The sequence below is a fragment of the Oncorhynchus kisutch genome, linkage group LG17, assembly GCF_002021735.2.
Source record: "Oncorhynchus kisutch isolate 150728-3 linkage group LG17, Okis_V2, whole genome shotgun sequence".
Lineage (NCBI taxonomy): Eukaryota > Metazoa > Chordata > Actinopteri > Salmoniformes > Salmonidae > Oncorhynchus > Oncorhynchus kisutch.
This window is the reverse complement of record NC_034190.2, coordinates 39,495,671-39,514,361: the sequence shown is the minus strand read 5'-3', so window position 1 is coordinate 39,514,361 and position 18,691 is coordinate 39,495,671. Positions and strand designations below refer to the sequence as shown.

Here is an 18,691-nt window from a genome sequence, read left to right as displayed (position 1 = left end):
CTGCGTAGAGGTGGATCAGGGAATCGCCCGCAGCAAGAGCAACATCATTGATATATACAGAGAAAAGAGTCGGCCCGAGAATTGAACCCTGTGGCACCCCCATAGAGACCGCCAGAGGACCGGACAGCATGCCCTCCGATTTGACACACTGAACTCTGTCTGCAAAGTAGTTGGTGAACCAGGCAAGGCAGTCATCAGAAAAACCGAGGCTACTGAGTCTGCCGATAAGAATATGGTGATTGACAGAGTCGAAAGCCTTGGCAAGGTCGATGAAGACGGCTGCACAGTACTGTCTTTTATCGATGGCGGTTATGATATCGTTTAGTACCTTGAGCGTGGCTGAGGTGCACCCGTGACCGGCTCGGAAACCAGATTGCACAGCGGAGAAGGTAATCATGGATTTATCGGTGGTGACCGTGTTACCTAGCCTCAGTGCAGTGGGCAGCTGGGAGGAGGTGCTCTTGTTCTCCATGGACTTCACAGTGTCCCAGAACCTTTTGGAGTTGGAGCTACAGGATGCAGATTTCTGCCTGAAGAAGCTGGCCTTAGCTTTCCTGACTGACTGTGTGTATTGGTTCCTGACTTCCCTGAACAGTTGCATATCGCGGGGACTATTCGATGCTATTGCAGTCCGCCACAGGATGTTTTTGTGCTGGTCGAGGGCAGTCAGGTCTGGAGTGAACCAAGGGCTATATCTGTTCTTAGTTCTGCATTTTTTGAACGGAGCATGCTTATCTAAAATGGTGAGGAAGTTACTTTTAAAGAATGACCAGGCATCCTCAACTGATGGGATGAGGTCAATGTCCTTCCAGGATACCCGGGCCAGGTCGATTAGAACGGCCTGCTCACAGAAGTGTTTTAGGGAGCGTTTGACAGTGATGAGGGGTGGTTGTTTGACTGCGGGGGCGATCAATTCACAAAGTGTGTCCAGGGCACAGCTGGGAGCTGAGGGGGGTCGGTAGCAGGCGGCAACAGTGAGAGACTTATTTCTGGAGAGAGTAATTTTTAAAATGAGTAGTTCGAACTGTTTGGGTATGGACCTGGAAAGTATGACATTACTTTGCAGGCTATCTCTGCAGTAGACTGCAACTCCTCCCCCTTTGGCAGTTCTATCTTGACGGAAAATGTTATAGTTGGGTATGGAAATCTCCGAATTTTTGGTGGCCTTCCTGAGCCAGGATTCAGACACGGCAAGGACATCAGGGTTAGCAGAGTGTGCTAAAGCAGTGAGTAAAACAAATTTAGGGAGGAGGCTTCTGATGTTGACATGCATGAAACCAAGGCTTTTTTGATCACAGAAGTCAACAAATGAGGGTGCCTGGGGACATGCAGGGCCTGGGTTTACCTCCACATCACCCCTGCGGAACAGAGGAGGAGTAGTATGAGGGTGCGGCTAAAGGCTATCAAAACTGGTCACCTAGAGCGTTGGGGACAAAGAATAAAAGGAGCAGATTTCTGGGCATGGTAGAATATATTCAGTGCACAATGCGCAGACAGGGGTATGGTGGGGTGCGGGTACAGCGGAGGTAAGCCCAGGCACTGGGTGATGATAAGAGAGGTTGTATCTCTGGACATGCTGGTTGTAATGGGTGAGGTCACCACATGTGTGGGAGGTGGGACAAAGGAGGTATCAGGGGTATGAAGAGTGGAACTAGGGGCTCCATTGTAAACTAAAACAGTGATAACTAACCTGAACAACAGTATACAAGGCATATTGACATTTGAGAGAGACATACAGCGAGGCATACAGTAATCACAGGTGTTGATTGGGAGAGCTAGCTAAAACAGTAGGTGAGACAACAACAGCTAATCAGCTAGCACAACAATAGCAGGTAAAATGGCGTTGACTAGGCAGAGAGGGTCGGATTAACTACACACAGAGCCTGAGTGCGGCTGGGGCCGACAGATAAAACATAAACAAGCAGAATGGAGTACCGTGATTAATGGACAGTCCAGCATGCATCAGCTATGTAGCCAAGAGATTAGTGTCCAGGGGGCAGCGGTGGATGGGACAGGGAAGCTAGACTGGCGAGTATTATCCAGGTAAAAGCCGCTAGCAGTGGCTAACAATGACTAAATAGCTTGTAGCTAGTTAGCTGGTTAGCTTCTGGAGGTTCTTGAATGTGTTCTAAAAATAAAAAATAATAGCGATTCCGTATCACATTGGGTGAGGCAGGTTACCGGAAGGTATAATCGAATTACAAATCGAAAAGAGATTGAAAGTAAATATGGGTCCAGTGAGTGGTTGGGCTGGCTGGGGACGCGGCGATTCAGAGTCACACTCAAAATTAAAGAGGAAAACCACACTACAGGCTGATCCAACTTTGATGTAATGTCCTTAAAACAAGTCAAAATGAGGCTCAGTAGTGTGTGTGGCCTCCACGTGCCTGTATGACCTCCCTACAACGCCTGGGCATGCTCCTGATGAGGTGGCGGATGGTCTCCTGAAGGATCTCCTCCCAGACCTGGACAAAAGCATCCGCCAACTCCTGGACAGTCTGTGGTGCAACGTGGCGTTGGTGGATGGAGCGAGCCATGATGTCCCAGATGTGCTCAATTGGATTCAGGGCTCTGGCAGTGCTCCGCCTGCTCCTCCTTGCACAAAGGCGGAGGTAGCGGTCCTGCTGCTGGGTTGTTGCCCTCCTACGGCCTCCTCCACGTCTCCTGATGTACTGGCTTGTCTCCTGGTAGCGCCCCCATGCTCTGGACACTACGCTGACAGACACAGCAAACCTTCTTGCCACAGCTCGCATTGATGTGTCATCCTGGATGAGCTGCACTACCTGAGCCACTTGTGTGGGTTGTAGACTCCGTCTCATGCTACCACTAGAGTGAAAGCACCACCAGCATTCAAAAGTGACCAAAACATCAGCCAGGAAGCATAGGAACTGAGAAGTGGTCTGTGGTCACCACCTGCAGAACCACTCCTTTATTGGGGGTGTCTTGCTAATTGCCTATAATTTCCACCTGTTGTCTATTCCATTTGCACAACAGCATGTGAAATTTATTGTCAATCAGTGTTGCTTCCTCAGTGGACAGTTTGATTTCACAGAAGTGTGATTGACTTGGAGTTACATTGTGTTGTTTAAGTGTTCCCTTTATTTTTTTTGAGCAGTGTATATATAGTGTAGTTTCCTGCCTGCCTGTCAGATAATAACATAATTTGCATTAAATGTCAATCATGTGGCATCATCATCCCTGCAGTCTGCTCTGCTCTGCATCTCCTTATTATTTGAGCTTTGGCTGGCATGGGGATGAACCAGGAAAAGTCTCTGATTAGCACCACTGAGTATGTGAGCTGTGGTAGTAACTATCAGCAGCCCGCTTTAAAGAATTTCCCTTACATCCTCAGTACATTTTTATAATAGCTTTTCAGTGACAAGGAACCATGTCTGCTAGGACTCCATTTACGAAGTCTAAGCTAGCATCACAAACCTGTCAGGCACCATGCGGAGTGCTGGCTGAGCATCATGTCATGTGTTTTAATTATACTGAACAAAAATATAAACACAACATGTAAAAGTGTTGGTCCCATGTTTCATGAGCTGAAATAAAATATCCCAGGAATTTTCCAATGCTTATTTCTCTCAATTTATTTGCATAAATTTGATTACATCCCTGTTAGTGAGCATTTCTTCTTTGCCAAGATAATCCATCCACCTAATAGGTGTGGCATATCAAGAAGCTGATTAAACAGCATGGTCATTACACAGGTGCACCTTGTGCTGGGGACAATAAAAGGCCACTCCAAAATGTGCAGTTTTGTCACACAGCACAATGTCACAGATGTCTCAAGTTTTGAAGGAGTGTGCATTTGGCATGCTGACTACAGGAATGTCCACCAGAGCTGTTGTCAGTTAATTTAAAGTTAATTTCTCGACCATAATCCACCTCCAACATCATTTTAGAGAATTTGTCAGTACGTCCAATCGGACTCACAACCGCAGACCATGTGTAACCACCTCAGCCCAGGACCTCCACATCCGGCTTGGTCACCTGCGGGATCGTCTGAGACCAGCCACCCGGATAGCTGATGAAATTGTGGGTTTGCTAAACCGAAGGATTTCTGCACAAACTGTCAAGGAAGCTCATCTCCATGCTCGTCGTCTTAACCAGTGTCGCTTGCCCTGACTGCAGTTCGGCGTCGTAATCGACTTAAAATGCTCACCTTCGATGGCCTCTGGCACACTGACAAAATGTGCTCTTCACGTATTAATTGCGGTTTCAACTGTAGCGGGCTGATTGTGTCGTGTGGGTTGTGTACAGAGTGCCCCAATGTGGCGGTGGGTTATGGTAAGGGCAGGCATAAGCTACGGACAAAGATCCCGAGGACCATTGTCGTGCCAGTCATCCACCGCCATCACCTCATATTTCAACATGATAATGCACAGCCCCATGTCACAATGATCTGTACATAATTCCTGGAAGCTGAAAATGTCCCAGTTCTTTCATGGCCTGCATACTCACCAGACATGTCACAAATTGAGCATGTTTGGGATGCTCTGGATCGGTGTGTACAACAGCGTGTTCCAGTTCCTGCCAACACCCAGCAACATCGCACAACCATTGAAGAGTGGGACAACACTCTACAGGCCACAATCAACAACCTGATCAACTCTATGCGAAGGAAATGTGTCGCGCTGCATGAGGCAAATCTCACCAGATACAGACGGGTTTTCTGAACCACGCCCCTACTTCTTTTTTAAAAGGTATCTGTGACCAACAGATGCATATCTGTATTACCGGTCGTGAAATCCATACATTAGGGCCTAATTAAGTTATTTCAATTTGTCTTTGTATTTATTATGGATCCCCATTACCTGTTGCCAAGGCAGCAGCTACTCTTCCTGGGGTCCAGCAAAATTAAGGCAGTTACAATTTTAAAAACATTATAATACATTCACAGTTTTCACAACACTGTGTGCCCTCAGGCCCCTACTCCACCACTACCACTTATCTACAATACACAATCCATGTGTACATGTGTGTATAGTGCGTATGTTATTGTGTGTGTATGCATGTGTCTGTGCCTATGTTTGTGTTGCTTCACAGTCCCCGCTGTTCCATAAAGTCTATTTTTATCTGTTTTTTAAATCAAATTTTACTGCTTGCATCAGTGACTTGATGTGGAATAGAGTTCCATGTAGTCATGGCTCTATGTAGTACTGTGCGCCTCCCATAGTCTGTTCTGGACTTGGTGACTGTGAAGAGACCTCTTGTGGCATTTCTTGTGGGGTAAGCATGGGTGTCCGAGCTGTGTGCCAGTAGTTCAAAAAGACAGCTCGGTGCATTCAACATGTCAATACATCTCATAAATACAAGTAGTGATGAAGTCAATCTCTCCTCCACTTTGATCCAGGAGAGATTTATAGATTTATTACAAGATTTAATTGAGGTTTAGGGTTTAGTGAAAGATTTGTCACAAATACAATGATTTTAGTTTTAGAAATATTTAGGACAAACTTATTCCTTGCCACTCACTCTGAAACTAACTGGAGCTCTTTGTTAAGTGTTGCAGTCATTTCAGTCGCTGTAGTAGCTGATGTGTATTGTGTTTCATTCATCAGCATACATAGACACATTAGATTAACTCAAAGCCAGTGGCATGTCATTAGTAAAGATTTATAAAAGTAAGGGGCCTAGACAGCTGCCCTGGGGAATTCCTGAATCTCCCTCGATTATGTTGGAGAGGCTTCCATTAAAGAACACCCTCTGTGTTCTGTTAGACAGGTAACTATTTATCCACAGTATAGTATGGGGTGTAAAGCCATAACTAGGACTGTGGTGGTCCCAAAATTTTGTAAGATGGTGATTGTCAAGCAAATAACTGTCGGTCTCACGGTAATTGAATGTTAATTAACATAAACACATTTAGCATCTCCTTGATTCCACAAGCCATTTTAAAAAGTCTAATAAATCCATGTAATATAGCCTACACCTTCACAATAAATCCATTATTTATTTTAGACAGGTCTAAAGAAGCTCGATATAAAGAAAACGTAGTCTATTTTAGAATAAAAAAAATAGCATACTCTGAGTTGTCCTTATGTTAGGTCCTGGTGTGGCTATGCCAAATGGCTGTGGGCTACACAATTTAATTTAGCAGACAAGATTTGCTTATAATTCTGTGGCATTATTTTATATTTTATAGTATGAAGAATACAATTGAACAAAGCTGAATAAAATATAAATATAAACAATTTGAAGGAGTGCGCACATGCGGCTATTCTGTGTTGAGCGGTTAATATATAAATAGGTACTTCTCTATGCTTAATTTAGAGTTATTCTTATACTTTAGTTGTTCTACAAACGTTGCTCTATATGTTTATATTTTTATATGCATGTAATGGTTTCATTATAAAGGTGCATATTTATAGTGAAATTATCTCCCCAAACTTGAAACGCAAACACTGCTTATAGTTAGGCTCTACACCCCTTGTAAAGCAGATGAATGTGCTTCATTTGGCTACTTTAGTTGTGATACAAACCTTATTAAATCATATGGGCTAGGCTACATGAGGTGAGCGACTGATTCGAACAAGTCACAAAAAAAGGCATTGTTTCTTATGCTGGGCATCAGTCACAAGTGATAATATATAATTCACAACTGATAGGCTAATATTATCACCCACCAGACTGTTCTTGATTTAATCTCGTCTTTACATATACTAAATAATGGAAAAAATAGAGGTAATCTATGGACTTAAATAGTGAATGGAGGACGCTTTTCCCTGTTGTCACGGCTGGCTGAAGGACTGGACCAAGGTGCAGCATGGTAAGCGTACATTTTCTTTATTTAAAAATGACGCCGACAAAACAAAGAACAAAACTGTGAAGCTTAGGGCTATGTGCCCTGAACAAAGTCAAAATTAACTTCCCACAAAACAGGTGGGGGAAAAGGGTACCTAAGTATGGTTCTCAATCAGGGACAACGATAGACAGCTGTCCCTGATTGAGAACCATACCAGGCCAAGACATAGAAATACAAAACATAGAAAAAAGGACATAGAATGCCCACCCTAGTCACACCCTGGCCTAACCAAAATAGAGAATAAAAAGCCTCTCTATGGCCAGGGCGTGACATCCATGGTTTATTTTCATGCCAGCCAGGTAGGCTATACTCCTGTTGTAAATAGAAGACATGTACTTAATATTAGGAAAGTTGAGAAATAAATATAGTAGGCCTAACCTGTAGAATGCCGATGGGCACCACATCTTTTTGTTAGAGACCATCACTCTGTTTCCTCCCTCAATTGCATAGCCTATAGAAATGTTGCGCAACATGAGCTCATGGGCACTCGCGAAGTGTTTTATTAGATTTTCAAATACATTTTCATTGATGTCAGACTGATTAGAGGGGCAATAGAGTGCTGAGTACCAGGCAGTTAGTAAGTTTGGCAGGATACTAATGACCATCAACAGCAACAGCCCTAGCCATAACACATACGTTTTTCCAGCAGCAGGCTATGATCGATAATGTCAAAAGCCACACTGAAGTCTAACAAAAGTGCCCCCATAATCTTTTTATCATCAATTTCTCTCAGCCAATTTCTCTCATCAGTCATTTGTGTAATTGCTGTGCTTGTTGAATGTTTGTGCTTTGCCTCATCCCGCTCAACCATACAATTTTTTTATTCTTCATCAATCCACTGGGATTGAACTGTTTTTACTGTAATTTTCTTAATGGGTGCATGCTTATTAGTAACTGGATTAAGCAATTTCATAAATGTGTCACGGGCAGCATCTGGTTGCTCCTCATTACACAAGACAGACCAACAAATATTCTTTACATCATCAACATAGAAATCACTACAAAACCTCTTGTATGATCTCTTATACACTATATTAGGCCCAGCCTTTGGAACTTTGGTTTTCCTAGATATGGCTACTATATTGTGATCACTACATCTGATGGATCTGGATAGTGCTTTCAAGAAAATGTATGCAGCATTAGTAAATAAAGTTGAAGTCGGAAGTTTACATACACCTTAGCCAAGTACATTTAAACTCAGTTTTTCACAAATCCTGACATTTAATCCTAGTAGAAATTCCCTGTTTTAGGTCAGTTAGGATTACCACTTTATATTAAGAATGTGAAATGTCAGAATAATAGTAGAGTGATTTATTTCAGCTTATAATTATTTTATCACATTCCCAGTTGGTAAGAAGTTTACATACACTCAATTAGTATTTGGTAGCATTGCCTTTAAATTGTTTAACTTGGGTCAAATGTTTCGGGTAGCCTTCCACAAGCTACCCACAATATGTTGGGTGAATTTTGGCTCATTCCTCCTGACAGAGCAATGGTAACTGAGTCAGGTTTGTAGGCCTCCTTGCTCGCACACACTTTTTCAGTTCTGCCCCCACATTTTCTATAGGATTGAGGTCAGGGCTTTGTGATGGCCACTCCAATACCTTGACTTTGTTGTCCTTAACTTCTTGACGCACCCATCCCGTTAGCGGGATCATTTTCATCAACACCCGCTGAATTGCAGCGCGCCAAATTCAAATTAAATTACAAAAAATATAAAATTTTCATGAAATCACAAGTGCAATATAGCAAAACACAGCTTAGCCTGTTGTTAATCCACCTGGCATGTCAGATTTCAATACATCTATTTCGCAAAAACATAACAAGCGTTTATGTAAGAACATCTCTCTCAGTAGAAAAAAATATTACAAACACCTAGCAGCCAAGTAGATAGGTCACAAAAGTCAGAAAAGCAATAGATTAAATCGCTTACCTTTGATGATCTTCGGATGTTTTCACTCACGAGACTCCCAGTTACACAATAAATGTGCCTTTTGTTCCATAAAGATAATTTTTATATCCGAAATACCTCAATTTGTTTGGCGCGTTATGATCAGAGCGGTCACGACATCGCAGATGAAAATTCCAAATATTATCCGTAATGTCCACAGAAACATGTCAAGCGTTTTTTTTATAATCAATCCTCAGGTTGTTTTTATAATATATAATCTATAATATATCAACTGGGACTGTCACTTTTTCAATAGGAGAGGGAGAGACAATGGCTGCCCCACTCTGTTGCGCAAGCAAAACTCTGCGAACATCCAGCTATCCACTGACGCGATGTTATCTTTCTCGCTCATTTTTCAAAATAAAAGCCTGAAACTATGTCTAAAAACTGTTGACACCTTGAGGAAGCCATATGAAAAGGAATCTGGTTGATATCCCTTTAAATGGAGGCAAGGCATCCAATGGAACAGAGAGCTTTCAGGAAAAACAGCACTTCCTGGTTTGATTTTCCTGCAATATCAGTTCTGTTATACTCACAGACAATATTTTGACAGTTTTGGAAACTTTAGAGTGTTTTCTATCCTAATCTGACAATTATATGCATATTCTAGTTTCTGGGCCTGAGAAATAGGCCGTTTCAAATGGGTACGTTTTTTAGACAAAAACGAAAATCCTGCCCCCTACACTCAAGAAAGTTAAGCCATTTTGCCACAACTTTGGAAGTATGCTTGGGGTCATTGTCCATTTGGAAGACCCATTTTCGACTAAGCTTTAACTTTAACTCTAACTTTAACTGATGTCTTGAGATGTTGCTTCCATATATCCACATAATTTTCCTTCCTCATGAAGCCATCCATTTTGTGAAGTGCACCAGTCCCTCCTGCAGCAAATCACCACCACAACATGATGCTGCCACCCCCGTGCTTCACGGTTGAGATGGTGTTCTTCGGCTTGCAAGCCTCCCCCTTTTTCCTCCAAATGGTCATTATGGCCAAACAGTTCTATTTTTGTTTCATCAGACCAGAGGACATTTCTCCAACAAGTATGATCTTTGTCCCCATGTGCAGATGGAAATTGTAGTCTGGCTTTTATATGTCCGTTTTGGAGTAGTGGCTTCTTCCTTGCTGAGCGCCCTTTCAGGTTATGTTGATATAGGATTTGTTTTACTGTGGATATAGATACTTATGTAACTGTTTCCTCCAGCATCTTCACAAGGTCCTTTGCTGTTGTTCTGGGATTGATTTTCACTTTTCACACCAAAGTACGTTCATCTCTAGGAGACAGAACGCGCCTCCTTTCTGAGCGGTACCTTGGTGTTTATACTTTTGTACTATTGTTTGTACAGATGAACATGGTACCTTCAGGTGTTTGGAAATTGCTCCCAAGGATGAAAGCAAAGAGGCACTGAGTTTGAAGGTCGGCCTTGAAATACATCCACAGGTACACCTCCAATTGACTCAAAAGGTGTCAATTAGCCTATCAGAAGCTTCTACAGCCATGATATAATTTTCTGAAATTTTCCAAGCTGTTTAAAGGCACAGTCAACTTAGTGTATGTTAACTTCTGACCCCTTGGAATTATTAGTGAAATCATTTGTCTGCAAACAATTGTTGGAAAAATTACTTGTGTCATGCACAAAGTAGATGTCCTAACCGACTTGCCAAAACTGTAGTTTGTTAACAAGAAATTTGTGGAATGGTTGAAAAACACATTTTAATCACTCCAACCTAAGTGTATGTAAACTTACGACTTCAACTGTATGTGATCAATACATGTTGATGATTTCATTCCTGTGCTGTTTGTAACTACCCCTGTACAGTAGGTTGACTGATAACCTGAACCAGGTTTCAGGCACTGGTTACAGTTTGAAGCTTCTTTTTAAGTTGGCAGCTTGATGAAAGCCAGACAATATTCAAATCACCCAGAGAATATACCTCTCTGTTTATATCTAATACATTATCAAGCATTTCTCTCATTTTATCCAGATGCTGATTGTTAGCAACTGGTGGTCTATAGCACCCTCCTACAAGAATGGGCTTTAGGTGAGGCAGATGAACCTGCAGCCATATTACTTTAACAGTATTTAACATGAGATCCTCTCTAAGCTTTACAGGAATGAGGTTCTGAATATAAACAGAAACACCCACACCATTTTTATTGCTACCACTATATCATCAAAGTTATTATCTAAGTCAGTTTCAGACATAGTCAGAATATGAATGTCATCTGTTACAGGCAAATTATTGATTTCATGAACCTTGTTTCTTAAGCTACATATGTTAACGTGGGCTATTTTGAGCCCTTTTTGTCTGGGATGCTTACTTGCTTTACTGGGAAGCTTAGCAGAAGTAGATATTATCATGTTATTTATGTTAGAGCAGCAGGGTGAAGGTTGCCGACGTCGACTTCGAAATTGTAGGATTAGGCACGCGGCCGCAGACCCCTAGCGACGAAGGTGCAGGAAGATCAGACTCCAGGATGGCCAAACTATTCGTTGTTTGTATCAGCTCCGGGCTTCTCGTTGGGAGTGTAGACTGCTTTGCGGGAGGCCGCTTTCTTCGTCTTCCACGGCTCGTGACATGTGACCATCGTTGATTGATCCTTCGACTCCGCTATTTAATGGGGAGCTCTGGGCAACACCGGCCAGTTGGATAACGACAAACGACAAGGTGGAGATCTAACAAGCGCAAATTTCGCCCAGCCACCGGCGTTGAAAATGTAAACATTCCACTCTTCGTTTTCTACAGTTTCTTTCGTAGGCTGGCGACCTGCGTGATCAAGCCTATAATCAAGCAAACAATTGGCGCATTGGAACTCTGAGTGATCCGGTTTGTCCCGAAACATGAAACAGCCTCTGTTGTTCAGAAAAATAAGCATTTGCCAAAAATGGAGAGAGTGCATAGTGAGGTTGGAAGGGTTCAGGCAGCTCTGCCGCACTCTCTCCATATTCATATTCCTCAACAGCTGTGTTATCACTTAAAAGCCTTTCCAATTACAACAACAAGACAAAAACTCCTTTGGATTCAGTCCAGACCTGCTAAATGATAAAATAAGCGCTCATTCTCTCGCTCCCTGTCTTTCTCCCTCTTAATCTCCACAAAGCACCTTGGAGGCCGCTCACCCAAATACATGCCAATGAAGGCGGAAGTGTCATTCAGAGATGCAGGTGTCACATTTGATAATAAACTTCTGGATGAAATATGCCTGGGCTAATGAGGCACAGGGCTAGCCTGTCAGGGTTGGAACCATTGGCAGTGGGGATTGTTTGCGGGCTGATAACGTTCTGCATTGCGTCAACATTCCAAAATCCATCATTAATAAACAGAGCAGTCTCTATCATAGGGAGCGTCTGGATCTGTGTGTTAAGTGGAAGACATTGCTTTCCATTACAGAATGCTTGTGGGATTCAGGGTGGGAGGACTGGAGGAGGATAATGGGGTGTATAATCTGCTCATATTTATTTAGCTGTTCGTGAGGGTTTTATACTGATTCCATACGTCAGTAGTAAATTAAGCAGAAGAACACAAGAAAGCTATGTATTGTCATTTATTTAGCTTTATTTAGGTCTACAAGAATAAGTAATTGTTCTGTCATTATTTGTTACTCTCTACCATTATCAATTATACCCCTATTGAACTGATATGTGTATCTGTTGAATATGTTTCTCTGTTCTGTAAATTTTTAGGTTTTCCTAAATAATTTATCCTCTTAGATGTAAGGGACCTTCGTGGTTCTGGTACCGGTTCCGACCACAGACAAAGCACATGCCTGCAATTGTTACATCGTAGCGCAGCATGGTAGCACATTCAGAGATCAATTTATAGCCATTAATCTAAAATAATTTATATAGATTTTAAACAAAAAACTTTCTCATAGACGGAGAAGTTTAATATAAAATGAACGAGCTCAGGAAGCCAAGCTAGAGCTTTGTAAAACGTTTACAGTGATGGCGGCTGACCTTTTGATCAAGAAAGACCTTTAGAAAATAAGCACATTTTCTCTAAACATACAAATATGTATTTTACAGTTATAAGGAAAGTGAAATCTTATAGTTAGTAGTTTTATAATGTGATTCGGAAAGCATATACTGTAAGTAATTTCAAGCCTAATTCATAGTTTTGTTGAATAGGAAATAAAATCATATAAAATATCATATTTGAATGTTACTACCATATTTATACGGCGCACTTGAGATTATGTCTTCAAAAGTGACTAAACCTCAGAGTAATTTATAACTATTTTTACCAGAAAGGTGAGATTTGAACCTTTCTTTGAGTATGCGGCATTACTATACTGAAAAGTTAATATAAACAGAACATGCAACAATTTCAAAGCTACAGTTCATAGTATAGAAGGAAATCATTCAAATGAAATTAATTCATTAGGCCCTAATCTATGGATTTCATATGACTCGGCAGGGACACAGCCACGGGTGGGCCTGAGAGGGCACAGGCCCCCCCATTTGGGAGCCAGGTCAACCCATTGGGGAGCCAGGCCCAGCCAATTAGAATCAGTTTTTCCCCACAAAAGGGCTTTATTACAGACATAAATACTCCTCAGCACCCCTCCTCAGACGATCCCATAGGTGAAGAAGCCGGATGTGAAGGTCCTGGACGTGGTTACACATGGTCTGCCGTTGGTTGTACTGCCAAATTCTCTAAAACGAAGATGGAGGATGCTTATGGTAAAGAGATTAGCATTCAATTATTTGGCAACAGCTCTGTTGGACATTCCTGCAGTCAGCATGCCAATTGCACGCTCCTTCAAAACTTGAGACATCTATGGCATTGTGTTGTGTGACAAAACTGCACATTTTAGAGTGGGCTTTTATTGTCCATAGCAAAAGGTGCACCTGTGTAATGATCATGTTTAATCATGTTTAATCATCTTCTTGATATGCCACACCTGTCAGGCGGATGGGTTATCTTGGCAAATGAGAAATGCTCACTAACAGGGATGTTAACAGACATTTTAGACTTTTTGTGTGTATGGAACATTTCTGGGATCTTTTATTTTATTTAATGAAAAATGGGACCAACAGTTTACATTGCATTTATATTTTTGTTCAGTATAGTTATTGTTTATGGCCCTCTCATGATAAATTGTTACTTTTGGTGATTACGTAGATGACATTTTCGATTATATTTAGTTACATCTGGTTTTAAAGGAACGTTCCACAGCATGTCTCCAAGACTTCACCGCTAGTTGTTAATGGCCCTAGTTATCCAAATTGGCCAAGAAAAAACAATAAAATGGTATTTATCCAACCAGGAAGTCATTTGTTAGAATCATGAGATTACTACAGCTTCGATGATGCTTTGCGTCTGGAAGGCAGGTGCGCGGAGGAGTGTCTAAGCTAGATGGGTGTTAGATTGGCACTAGCTCTGAATAATACATTTTAAAAAACAGGCAGAACTCGAAGTGGATCTAGTAACGATACACAACCACAATGCACACAACACTATATGAAAAGATGACGATATAAAAGCATTAGCTAGCAGTCGCAAAACACTTACTCTGGGATCATTTGAGTGATGAGGCGAAAGCAACCAACTGTAGACAAAAGTCGAGGAGTGACTTCGGAGGTTAATCTGCGACAGCCGAAAGTCGGACACTGATGTGGTTTTCCAACAGCAGGGCTCACTGCAACATGGTAGTGTTGCCATTGTTTATAAAAGTTGTTCTTGATAATGTGGAAATAAACATGTCTCCAACCCCCATATCACACACTCACAAACTAGAAATGTGTGTGTACATCGTACACATGAATTGTGGCAAGTCTTTGGTCACATTCGCGTGTGGGGAATGTGGTTGATAATAGAGTCTCCCACAACGCAGGATGAAGTTGGTGAAGAGCAACTGAAGAAACTTGCAGTCGACTGCAGTAGAAATTTTATGACCTTTGATCACATGATTTTTGTAAAGTTCATGCAGTCAACATGTAGGCACAAGTCGGACAATTGGTCACCGACTTGACAAAAGTGTTCTGCCCTCTGTCTCTGTAGCCGGATTCCACATAGTCAGTGTTTAATGAGCTTCCACAGCTTTGCAGCTGCTCGCATCTTTGTTGTTTTTGTTTGTTAACTCGTTGATTTGGGGACTACTTTAACTCTGGATGAGCTACTAGGGACACATTGCCAACTGGGTTGTGCCCCGATATTCTATCCTCATGCACGACATATTGAGAAAGGACACCAACCACGACTATGAGTCGGTCTACTAGCCAGAGACGTGGCCTCTGTGCTTCGCTTCCTGGCTTGTTCCTCTCCAACGTGCATTCACTCACCATCAAAGCTGATGAACTAATCAGCCTAGACTCCAGAGTTTTATATTTTATGTTTACTGTTCCGATATTGTATTCTGTGTATTCTGTTTGTATATTGTCTACTGCTGGCAGCACATTGTCACTCAGTCAAATTCCGGTTATGTGCAAATGTACTTGGCGAATAAAGGTGATTCTAATTATTCAACAAAAATTGATAAAAGTTGTACTCGTCCAACTCTGCAAGATTTGACTTCTACTCATGGTTCTCTGACAGTAGTAACGAGAGAAGCTCAGGGTCACTGAGGGTCAAATCTGGAACATAACCATACATAACTTTTGCTCTACAGAACTCCTTTGGAAGCTGTTTTCACAGTCCTACATGTTTGTAATGTGATCTGGGAAATGATTTTGGGGTACAAAATGTCCAGAACGTTCCTTTAAAATCATGAGGAGAACTGTCCTCCTCTTCCTCCCTGGAGGAGCCTCCCTGTTACATTAATCTCACAAACCCATTACAATGCCGTAACTTTAAGACTTGGATAAACAAAGACCATCATTTAGATGGAGGTGGACATTTGTTGGATCTGGATCTTTGAGTCTGTTGGAAGAGAGCAAACAAAGACCAAAGGGAGGGGAAGTTTGTTGGCTCATGTACTGTGAGGCAATCGAGGAAGACAAGAGTTAGATGGAGACTAGGAGAGGACTGTCTATCTGACTGGCACTTTGCAGGAGCTTAGCTCATCCAGCCAGTAAAGCAGCAGCAGACTGACAGCAGCTGGTTACCTACACCAATAACAGTCCGTCAAGAAACTCACTCAACTCGCACTTCCCCCAAAAAATGAGAAAATTGGACACAGGTAGAATTTTTTTACATATGCGTAAAGACCCTCAAATCTCACTGCACCCCCACCCCCCGGCCACACCCACATGTAGGACGGAAAATAAATATGAATATGAAATATGCATTACCCCTAAACAAGCATCCTGGCCCTGGGATTGTAGCGGATGTTCAGTTGCTTCGTGCTGCTGTCCTCTCCGCTGTCTGTTTGATCTAGTGCTCTGGCATTGCGATCAATGAGGACACAGGTGCAGGGCGCAGATGGCAGCGTGCTGATACCAGGAGGGGTGCGGGTTGGATGGAGGGGGAGTGGAGGGGGGTTCAGAGACCGTGCCAGGATGACAGAATGGTACCAGGGACGGGGGCCCTCCCCTTCCCTCCCCCTCCTGTGAAACATGCAGTCCCATCTTCACTAATGGAGGTTGTTGTTGTTTTGTTCTCAGTGCAAGCTTTTGATTTGTGGTTCAAGCTAAGGGAAACTGCACTCCAAAACATAGTTTTAGTGTTCTGAGTTCCAATTTAATAGATCTTTGGACATAAAAGGTTTAGGCCTCCTGGGGAGCTAATCGTAACAAAGTAGCAAGGGCAGCCTATTACCACTGTAGTGTCCATTTAACGCTTGTTTAATAGTCCAAAACAAGCATTTCATTACACCTGCAATAACTCCCGAGTGGCGCAGCGGTCTAAGGTACTGCATTCTCAGTGCAAGAGGTGTCACTACAGTCCCTGGTTCGGATCCAGGCTGTATCACTTCCTGCTGTGATTGGGAGTGCCATAGGGTGGTGCACAATTGGCCCAGCGTCGTCTGGGTTTGGCCGGGGTAGGCCGTCATTGTAAATAAATATTTTTTCTTCACTGACTTGCCTAGTTAAAATTTTAAAAAAGAACATCTGCTAAATATGTGTATGAGAGCAATAAAATGTGATTTGTAAAAAGTGACTGTTAAAGCGTAACTGTCAAAGGTATGGTATGTTAGGCTACCCCCCTCTGTATGCTATGGTATGTCTAATGTCATGTGAATCTCTGTGTAATCTGGATTCCCTGACTGAGAATGCAATTGATTCTGGTATATGAGCAAGAAAAATGTTAATTAGAGACAAATCAAATTATAATAAAATGTTGAAATACTCTTAATTCCCATCTCATTGCTTGTTTATGACTTGTTTATGACGAAGTGCAGTGTGGTAACAGTAATCCACGGAGAGATCGCCACCTTGTGGAGAAGAGGTGTCACCTCTTGATCAACTGCTACAAGGGAAAGAAAGGAATGGCATTTTTATTTTATTTAACTAGGCAAGTCAGTTAAGAACAAATTCTCATTAACAAAGACGGCCTACACCGGCTAAACCCGGACAACGCGGGGCCAATTGTGCACCGCCCTATGGGACTCCCAATCACGGCTGGTTTTGATACAGGCCAATTTCATCCTTTACAAACCTTTGTTGTTGCTGCTTGGCTTTGAGAAGTGATTGGCAGAATTTTCTTTGAATTCTTACATGTTACTATAAACAGTATATTTTTTAAATGTAGTACCTTGCTAAGAAATCACCTGCAATTATAATTTGAAGGTTATGTGAATCCATCACATTACATGTAATGTTGAAATAGCAAATGTCAGAGCCTTATATTCTCAACATAAGGCTCTGGCTTTAGCTGAAATCAATCATACTAGTTCCATTCACATGCATATGATTGTTTTGTGTGTTTGCCGTGCACATCTTTAAATGGAGAGCAGAAGCATTGTCCAGCTGGTCTGTCAGTACCCTGTGTCTTTCTTCTAGTGTTTAGCTCCAACGTATCATGGTTAGCTCGTTATCTCGGCAGCCAGACTTTTGTAAATAGTCATATTAAAAGATGGAGAGGCTGTCATTGGGAGAGAGATAAATGTTATCATGGCTCCAAAGCCCTCCTTTCTTGTTCTTCTGCCTAATTAGTTTGTTCTCTGGCCTCCTGTGGAATGTTCCATGCCAAGGCTTCTAGAATGAGATTTTCCATGACTTTCATGATAAAAGTGTTTGTTCTAGGATGTAAACTCAGAATAAAAAGAAACGTCCTCTCATTGTCAACTGTGTTTATTTTGTGTAAATATTTGTGTAAATATTTGTATGAACATAACAAGATTCACCAACTGAGCCATAAACTGAACAAGTTCCATAGACATGTGACTAACAGAAATGGAATAATGTGGGGGGGTGAACAAAGGGGGGGTCAAAATCAAAGGTAACAGTAACAGTCAGTATCTGGTGTGGCCACCAGCTGCATTAAGTACCGCAGTGCATCTCCTCCTCATGGACTGCACCAGATTTGCCAGTTCTTGCTGTGAGATATTACCCCACTCTTCCACCAAGGCACCTGCAAGTTCCCTGACATTTCTGAGGGGAATGGGCCTAGCCCTCACCCTCCAATCCAACAGGTCCCAGACTTGCTCAATGGGATTGAGATCCGGGCTCTTCGCTGGCCATGGCAGTACACTGACATTCCTGTCTTGTAGGAAATCACCACAGAACGAGCAGTATGGCTGGTGGCATTGTCATGCTGGAGGGTCATGTCAGGATGAGCCTGCAGGAAGGCAACCACATGAGGGATGATGTCTTCCCTGTAACGCACAGCGTTGAGATTGCCTACACTGACAACAAGCTCAGTCCAATGATGCTGTGACATGCCGCCCCAGACCATGACGGACCCTCTACCTCCAAATCGATCCCGCTCCAGAGTACAGGTCTCGGTGTAACGCTCATTCCTTCGATGATAAACGCAAATCTGACCGTCACCCCTGGTGAGACAAAACCGAGACTCGTCAGTGAAGAGCACTTTTCGCCAGTCCTGT

General features: G+C 42.4%; 1 protein-coding gene across 1 annotated transcript in view; it reads left to right on the top strand.

Moving 5' to 3' along the window:
* Positions 1 to 18,691, top strand: part of LOC109906944 (zinc finger protein ZFPM2-like) — a 116,822-nt gene that overhangs the window by 85,360 nt on the left and 12,771 nt on the right. The gene's annotated exons all lie outside the window — the stretch shown is intronic.